Raw genomic sequence first — 8,940 nt, forward strand, 5'->3', positions numbered from 1 at the left:
TTTTGCAATTTCCAACACCAAGATAGTCTATTTATAATAAGAGCTAATATTTGTATGGTACTTACTATGTACCAAGCACTATGCTAAGTGCTTTAACATTATTATCTTATTTGATCTATACAACTACCCTGCAATGTAATTACTATTGTTATCCCTGTTTTACAGATGAGGATTCTGAGGCAAAAAAAAAAGTTGACTTATTTGGGGTCAGGTAATAAATGTCTAAGGTTGGATTTGAATTCAGGCCTTTCTGATTTCAGGGCTAGTGTTCCATCTACTGTACTGATGAAGTTTGTATCCTCTTGATTCCCGGGCCCTTTCTCTAGACTTCTTGGAGCCTGGGAGATCCTGATCTCTCAGATCAAAAAGGGGACACAATTTTAATTTTAAAGGGAACAGTTTCAATAAAGAGATCACAGTTTCAGAGTGATAATCTTAAAGGGAACACAGCTTCAGTAAAGGGAACAGTTTCCCTCCCATTTCAGTAGCATTTAATTGTACATAAGAGTTTGTTAAATGAATGAAATGAAATACCCATTAACTCTTCCCAGAACAAGTAATCTTTTTCTTTATAATGATTTCTAAAGTTTATATACATATTTTACCCTATTCAGTATGCTATTACCAGCAGAGCTTGCTGACCTTCTTACCATGGCTCATTATCCATGACCAAGACAGAGAGAAGTAAGCTGCAGTCCAAGATAGGCTCAGCAAGGAGCAACCCCTATTCTACCCTTAGTGGAATTCTGACCCTGAGACCTTCAGTTGGAGTTTTCAGTGGCCAAGAATTAGTCCATATCTGCTCAGTCCTTCTAAGTTTTTGGCTTCCTTCCTTTTGGCAACCCTTTTGGTGTTATGACTTTTTTTTATTACATCCATGTTCTTATTAAGCCACTGAAGTCTACTGATTCTGCAGAGAGGAGGAAATGCTGAAGAGCAAGAAAGGTGTCAAGTCAATCATTAATGGGCCATTTGGAAGGTCTCAGGGAGAATGTCTCAGGGAATCTGTCTTCATCCTTGTGATAGATCAGAACTGAGGGTCTACTCAAAACTGTACACCTAGTTTAAAAATGTGGAGTAATAAAACCTCTTATCTCTTGCTCTTTATTTAGAGGCTGGCTCATCATTTTGGCATAATAAAGTCTTTTGTGACTAAAAGAGAATCTCCTTGAATTCTTTCAATCTGATTACTGTGACTCTCACACACTTCACTTGCATTTATTGAAATTTTTATCATTTTTATCATTGACTTGGCACCCATCAAATTGGGAAACTTTCAATAGGTTTACTGATCCTAAATATTTGACTTCAGGAAAACCTATACTGGCCATCTGGGGGATCTATTTCCTAGAGTTACATTGGACTTTCATGTTGCCTATGACTATGAATTTGTTAAAAATCCCTAAGGGGTGAGGCACTCTTAGAAGTAATTGGGAAGATTATCTTACTGTCCAGACCTGAAGTTAGATCCCAATGATCAAGTTACTGAAATTAGAGCTGACAATAGGAAGCATTATTAACGAATAAGCAAAATAGTCAAGCTCCAGCAAAGTCTCAGCATGTGCCCAGACTCAGCCTTTACCAAGATTGCCAAGAAATCTTGAGCTCCAGTGGTCAGGGTGATGTAATGGCAAACTATGACTGATATTTGGCCCAGAGAGGCTGGAAAGTGTCCAGGGAAACTCCAAATGTCATAACAGCAAAGCAGGTGCTCCTTACATATCACAAGACATGGCTAGTGTTCCCTCCCCATATGGCTGGTGACTCAGACCCTGGGAATCTCCAAATGGCTTCATTTGAAATAAGGATTCACCCCTTGTATAAGAATGAGGCAGGAAGTAGGTCCCATGACTAGCTGCCTTTCAACAACCTCCTCATTCTTTTTTCTTGTTTCCTAAAACAGGATTTGTGACTTCTTCCATTTACTTTGTGGTTCTGTGACTTTTTATATCCTGATGTTGGGGAAGGAGGGAAAAGGGGTTCCTCAATATAAAAACAGCCTCTCCCCTTATAAGTGTTTGAGTCTAAGAGATAAAAGAGGATCCTCATCCTGTCTCTGGACTTGGGCCCAGAGGTATGCCCCTTGGGATCTGTTAAGTCCACAAGTATATATTAAGTGCTTCCTACAAGGCACTTTCCTAAGTGCTGAGTATACATTACCTTCAAGGGTTTTGCCTCATTCCAGAACCTTTCAGGAATTCTGATGTTCCCACATGGTGCCTATTCCAAATAGCTCTTCTTGAAAAATACCAGCAGGATTTTTTATTTCCTACACAGGCTAATTGTACAATATTTCAGAGTCTGATTCTTTTTGTACAGCAAAATAACTGTATGGACATGTATACTTATTGTGTATCTAATTATATTTTAATATATTTAACATCTACTGGTCATCCTGCCATCTAGGGGAGGGGGTGGGGGGTAAGAGGTGAAAAATTGGAACAAGAGGTTTGACAATTGTTAATGCTGTAAAGTTACCCATACATATAACCTGTAAATAAAAGGCTATTAAATAAAAAAAAGAAAAGAAAAATACCAGCAGGAATGTGTTTGCAGCAGAAGTCAGAGTCAAATCAAATCAGCATTTATTGTCCTGGGGACACAAGGATACTCTGGGTAGTTATGACCTTTCTTTTGCTCAGGAACTGATAGAATCTATCGAAGCCAACAGTTATTCACTAAGTACCTAACCTCAGATAACTGAATCTGGTCAGACTCCAGTATAGAGTCGGTTCAAATCTTGGCTCTGCCACTTATCTTAGGCAAATTCACCTCTCTGGGACTCAGTTTCCTCCTCCATAAAAATGAAAGGATTGGATTGGATGGATTCTATGTCGCTTTTCAGCTCTAAATCTGTAATCATAAGGAGGAAACTGTGGTCCACTGAGAGTTGCTAAATTTGTGCCTGTAATGAATTTATTGGTTCTGATGAGGTGCAAATGATAGGCTAGTGGTCAAGAATTGGGATGGGGAATCCCCCCTCATCAGCACAGGTTCAATGCGAAAGAATTCTCAAACCCAAAAAGTCTGTATGGCAAAAGGGAATTTTATTGTTCATTAAGAAGTCAGCCTGTTAGGAAAACATACTTCTTAGTGGGTAAGGTCCTGTCAGGGAAATAACAATGATTAACATTTCACAGTGGGCAAGAGTTCTAAAGGCAGGCAGCTTTGTCAAGAAGAGAGCTTCCTTGGCAATCATAATCCTATTTCGTACTTCTGCAAAGACTTGAGATTCAGAGTTGTCTTTTATTAACCGTCTGAGACTTGGGCTCTCATTCACAATTGAATGAGTTTCCTTCAATGTTGTCAACGTACCAGGTCTAGATTTCCAGTTGAAGAGAGATTGCCTATCTTGGAGTTTTGAGCCACTTAATATCAGGCAGAGATCTTCAACTGAATGAGATCACTTAAGAGGGTGTTGTCTAAAAAGGGCATGCTTCTCACAGGGTATAGTCTGAGACACTGAATCTCCCTTCTTTTCCAGATTAAAGGAGACACAGTAAGGGTTCACCCCCATCAGTTCTACAACCACCGAGCATTCCAATCAATAATTCACCATATCTAGTTGCTATTTCCAGCATCTACATCTCAAGTATTTGGAGAAACTTCAGAGCCAACCTCCATTCTTGGAATGCCCCTTGGATGCCTTCTGGGCATATGATGGGATGTTTGCTGCCAGCAGACTTGTAATCAATTTCTTTTTTTATTTTTATTTTTAAAGCTTTTTATTTTCAAAACATATGCACAAATAATTTGACATTGTATAATCTTATGTTTCAGATTTTCTCCTCCCCCCCACTCCCTCCCCTAGATGGCAAGCAATCCAATATATGTTAAACATGTTAAAATACTCATAACCAATTTCAATGCATTTTAGGGAGAACTGGATCAAATCATTTCCAATGGAGCAGTAATGAACTGAACCAGCTATGCCCAGAAAAAGAACTCTGGGAGATAAATAAAAACCATTACATTGAATTCCCAATCCCTATATTTATGCCCACCTGCATTTTTTATTTCCTTCACAAGCTAATTGTACAATATTTCAGAGTCTGATTCTTTTTGTACAGCAAAATAACGTTTTGGTCGTGTATACTTATTGTGTATCTAATTTATATTTTAATATATTTAACATCTACTGGTCATCCTGCCATCTGGGGGAGGGGGTGGAGGGTAAGAGGTGAAAAAATGGAACAAGAGGTTTGGCCATTGTTAATGCTGTAAAGTTACTCATACATATAACCTGTAAATAAAAGGCTATTAAATAAAAAAAAAAAATTTAAAAAAAGGGAGAACTGGATCAGTCCTAATAAAAATCTGCTTTGATGACAATGGTTACTTTTGAAAAGTCATTGAATGCTGCCCTCTAGTGATCACCAGTGGGATCATAAAAATGGGCCTTGACCCCTTAAGGAAATCTAAGCCTCAGAGCCCCAGAGAATTTGGGGGTTGTGGGGAGCAAGAGTCTGACTCCGGGCTGTTTGGGCTCCAGGTTGTCTCCTCCAACTCTGCTGAAACACATATGACTTAGTCATGATATGTCCAAGGATACCCAGTATACACGGAATGTATATGGATTTATGTCAAGCTTTCTGCCTCCTCCCACTCCCTTACCCTTCTGGTCTGTGAGAAATGGTATTTTTGAAGTTTAGACTAAGTTCTTAGAACTCCTATTTTGTTTTTAGCTTTTTTTCTCCTGTCCTCATTTCTTAATAATAAATATAACTGTCAAAAGAGATAATATATTTTATATGTACTTTATGTACTTTTAAACCTTAAAGTGCTATGCAAATATATTGAAAAAGAAGCCTAGGCCTTAAAGCACACTTAATATTCTCTAACTAGTAAATATCCAAATGGAGCCTTTGAAATTTACTTCTAGAAATGTTTGATGATGCATAATAGAGGGCTTACTCTCAATTCAGAGGATGTATAAGTAATATGTGAGAAAGGTCTTTTAATTGGCTACTGTAAAGCAAAATTGTCTTTTCTCAGCTGATTTTTGAATGAGAAAGAAAAGTTTCTGCAAGCCTCCCTGTAAGGAGTTCAACAGGAGTTTCACTTGCCTGCTCTGCATTATCTTCTTACCCCTGGGTTAACTAAGGAATACTACCATATAGTCATGAATGTGATGAGGTGTGAGAATTGAAGGTAAGAAATCCCCTAACAGCAATGGGGTTCCCTTGGCCAGTTGTGCAGATTTTGCAAAAGAATTTGCAAACCCCAATAAAGGCACAAGGTTTATAGAAAAGAATGTGTTTATTTATGCTAAGAAGACAGCTTTCTTAGTGGGTAAAGAATCCTGTTAGGATAATTTTGCAAAGATGGATTGACACTGAGAAGAAAATATGGGCTAAATCCAGAAGGGCACGTCTTCCTGGTTAGGAATTAGCAAAGATTGTAGTTCAGAGTTATCTTTTATTAGCCTTCTGAGACCTGGGGCTTTTTTTGATCTTTGGATGAATCTGAGAGACTGATTTTTCAATTCAATTCAATTCAAAATTGAATGAGATTACTTACCTGGGAGTTTGAGCCACTCAATAGAGGATGTTGACTATGACTCAGGCTGAGATTTCCAATTGAATGAGATTACATAACTGGAAGTTGTCTGGGAAAGGTGCTGGGAGGGTTTGAGAGTCAGGAACACCCTTTCCCCAAAGATTCTTTTCCAACCCTTCTTCCTCCCCTCCCCCCCACAAAGATTAAAGGGGACACAGTTTACATCAAATGCATGGATCACTGCTGATTTTTTTGTCTTAGATGTGTTTCTTTCTTGATTTTAAGTGAATAAGTAATTAACTTTAGGGGGAATATGCCAGATAGAGGCTGGTGAGCTATAATATTAGAAAGAGACATGAAATCCCCAAAATTATTCTCCTTGAAGGAAAATTATTACTCTTTCTCTGCGGACTTAATCTTCTAGTCTAAATATAGATTAAGAAAGGAGCTCCAGAATTTATATGAGCTATACAAATGCCCACACCATTCCCCTCTGCTGAGGTTCTTGTTCTTTAAGATGGTTCTCTCTGGGAGAAAGCAGGTTTCTCGGGGAGGTTTTCTGAAGCAGCCTTATTTCAGTTACAAGTAAATAATCACCCAAATGCAGCCAGCTGATAAAAGTTCAGATCTTTTATTGTGTCCTTCAATATAGCCTGGTTAGCTCAGGCCTATCTCTCTGCTTGGTTCCAAGATATCTTGCAGCTTTGTCCTTAGCTTCTGCTTCTGTTTTCTTCAGGCTCCAGACAGCACCAAGTTGGAAGATGCAATGAATCTCTCTTGCCTCGAAAATAGGGCTTGTAGGCTTCCTCCCAGAGTGCTCCTCTCCGACCCCAGTCAATGTTCAGGAGAAATTCTTTTTTTCTCTAAGAGCTTCCTCCATATATATGATCTCCCAAAGGTTAACTCCTCCTTCTGGAGGCAATGGGATTCTGGGTTATCTCCCAGAGTGCTCTCTGGCCCTAAGAACTTCAAGGGAGGTGTGAACACAAGCTTTATTGTCCATCAGTTGTACTTAGTACCTTGTTTCAAGTTCCAGCCCAAAACATCTCCTTCCAAGATCAAATCAATCATATTGAACCATGCTAAATTAAATAATTATTGTCTCTATCAACTCTAATGGCTTATAACAGTTTATAAAGATTACAACACCCCTCATTAATCTCAATCATGAATTAATATCTCTCCAATATCAACTAATCAGTTGGCATTTCCTTGATATCATCTAACCAGTGATTACTGCTCCAATATAATTTTGATTGATCAACTCCAGTCATCAACTTGATCAATAATTGATCATCACTATTAACCAGTTAAAATCAATTATCTTTTACAAGGGGATCAATGTGTGGGACAATGCTACCCCTGACTAAAAATGACTACTCAGAGATCTCTCAAAGTGAAGATTAGAAGTTTTATTAGCAGCAGGTGGTCTGGCTGAGTGCTCAAAGAAAGGAGGCTGATTTCACAGAGGCCGTTTAAATAGTCAAGAACCACAAAAAAGGATTACAGAAACTATTCCCCCACCCATCTTCTTTTAATCCTCCTAAAATCATTGGCAAACTCTACCTTTATTCCTTTATTTGTCTTTGGAATACAGATAGGCTTTTGTAGTACTAGAGTCTTGGTTAAGCAATAAATGTTTCAAAATGTTAAGAAAAAGGGATCTGCTCTGCTTCAAAGGTTAATAATCAATTAAGCCAGAGGGGTTAAAGGTTTCTAAAATAACTAAGATTTGGTTTATTTTACCTCAGGTTTTTCTCAATCAACAAATAGAGATAGCCAGTTTGGAGACTTCTCAATCATCTCCAGGCCATTAAATAATTAGTCAGGTTTTTCTCTAAGCAGTTATCTCTTAAATGTTTTCTGCTGGAATAGCAAGTCTTTACCCTATTTCCCAGAGCCTAATGATTAAACAGATCCTTGGTGCTGAGTCTTATTCTGAGAAATCCTCAGTTTCCGGTACAAGTGTTACACTGTTTGCTACATTCCAGTCTGTTACAATGCTTACTCAAACCTATACGGTTGACTTATTACAAATGCTTGCTCAAACTATTTTAAGTTCTTTATCATGATACTCATACAAAGAATTTCTTTTCCCAAACTCATCAATTTGCTTCATACATTAAAATCTAAAAGGTAGGTTCAATCTACCTTAGTTATGCATCTTGTGAGAAACCCACACTCATTCCTTACATCAACAAGTATCTACTATATACCAGGCACTATACTAAGGGCTTGGGATATGAAAAAAGCCAAAACATGTTCCCTGCCTTTCGGAAACTCAAATTCTAATGTAGACATCATGCAGATAACTATGTACATATAAGATATATACAATATAAATAGAGATAATCTCAAAGGAAAAAACACTAATAGTAGCAAGGATCAGAAGTAGAAAAACTTAGAGTACACTTTAAAACCCAGATCATACTCTCCTCTGCTAGCAATCTTGGTTCTTGGGGAGTAGGCGATTCAAACTTAAGGAAATGCAAAGCATTCCTCCCACCAAATTCACTTCTAGGTATAGTTTAGCCAATGGACAAGTCTCCTCCTTACATGCAAGACATAATGTCTCATTTACTAGGCCAGTTCATGTTAGAATAGGTCAAGCAGTCCATTTCTCAGGGCCATTTCCTCACTATGATCACAAACTCTATTATAAATTTCAGTTCTAGAACCTCTTATGGCTCTTTTCTGTCAAAATTCCTAGTCCATTATCCTAGTTCATTATATCTCTAATACGCATTCACTTAAGATTGCTAAGAAGTAATAGTAGAGATAAAAGAGACAGAGCCATGCATCCATGGCCACAGGTTAGCCCTGGGGAGATAAAACTTCTGAAACAGCTGCCTCTTTTTCTCTCGGGAGGCTTACAGCACTTTTCCCCTCAATACTCAAAAAGCACCAGAAAAGATAGGATGATTTTTCTTGTCCAAGATTTTTGTTCAGGTCTAATTCTACAGTGATTTTTTTTTTTCTTCTCCACATAGTTAAGTGGAAAGAAAATAGTTGTGGAATATCTGTGCATACTCTGAATGGGAAGGAGAATCAATCATTGACTAGTTCCTTCTCTCCATTTTAATTGTTATAGCATGAACTCTTGTTCCTAAGAGGAAGCTTTTGGTACAACTTTATTAACCCTCCTCAAGTCTGTTCATTCTTAAAAGAAATCTATGTGACTTTGAGCAACACTCCCAAGCTGGTATACCTTTACCTTTTCTCCACTTAGGATCCACCTATGATTTGGCACCTAATTTAAAGCTGATTCCCTTGCAAATAAACATGAAGGTCATACATCTCACCCAAGGTCATATATCAAAAGTGCTAAAAAAAATTGTTATTTTCAAGATTAGGACATATGAATTTAATACAAAGTAAAGTAAGAAATAATGTACACACTGACAAAGCAATATAAATAGGAAGACTCCTCTCCCTCCTCCC

The sequence above is a fragment of the Sarcophilus harrisii genome, chromosome 2, assembly GCF_902635505.1.
Source record: "Sarcophilus harrisii chromosome 2, mSarHar1.11, whole genome shotgun sequence".
Taxonomy (NCBI): Eukaryota; Metazoa; Chordata; class Mammalia; order Dasyuromorphia; family Dasyuridae; genus Sarcophilus; species Sarcophilus harrisii.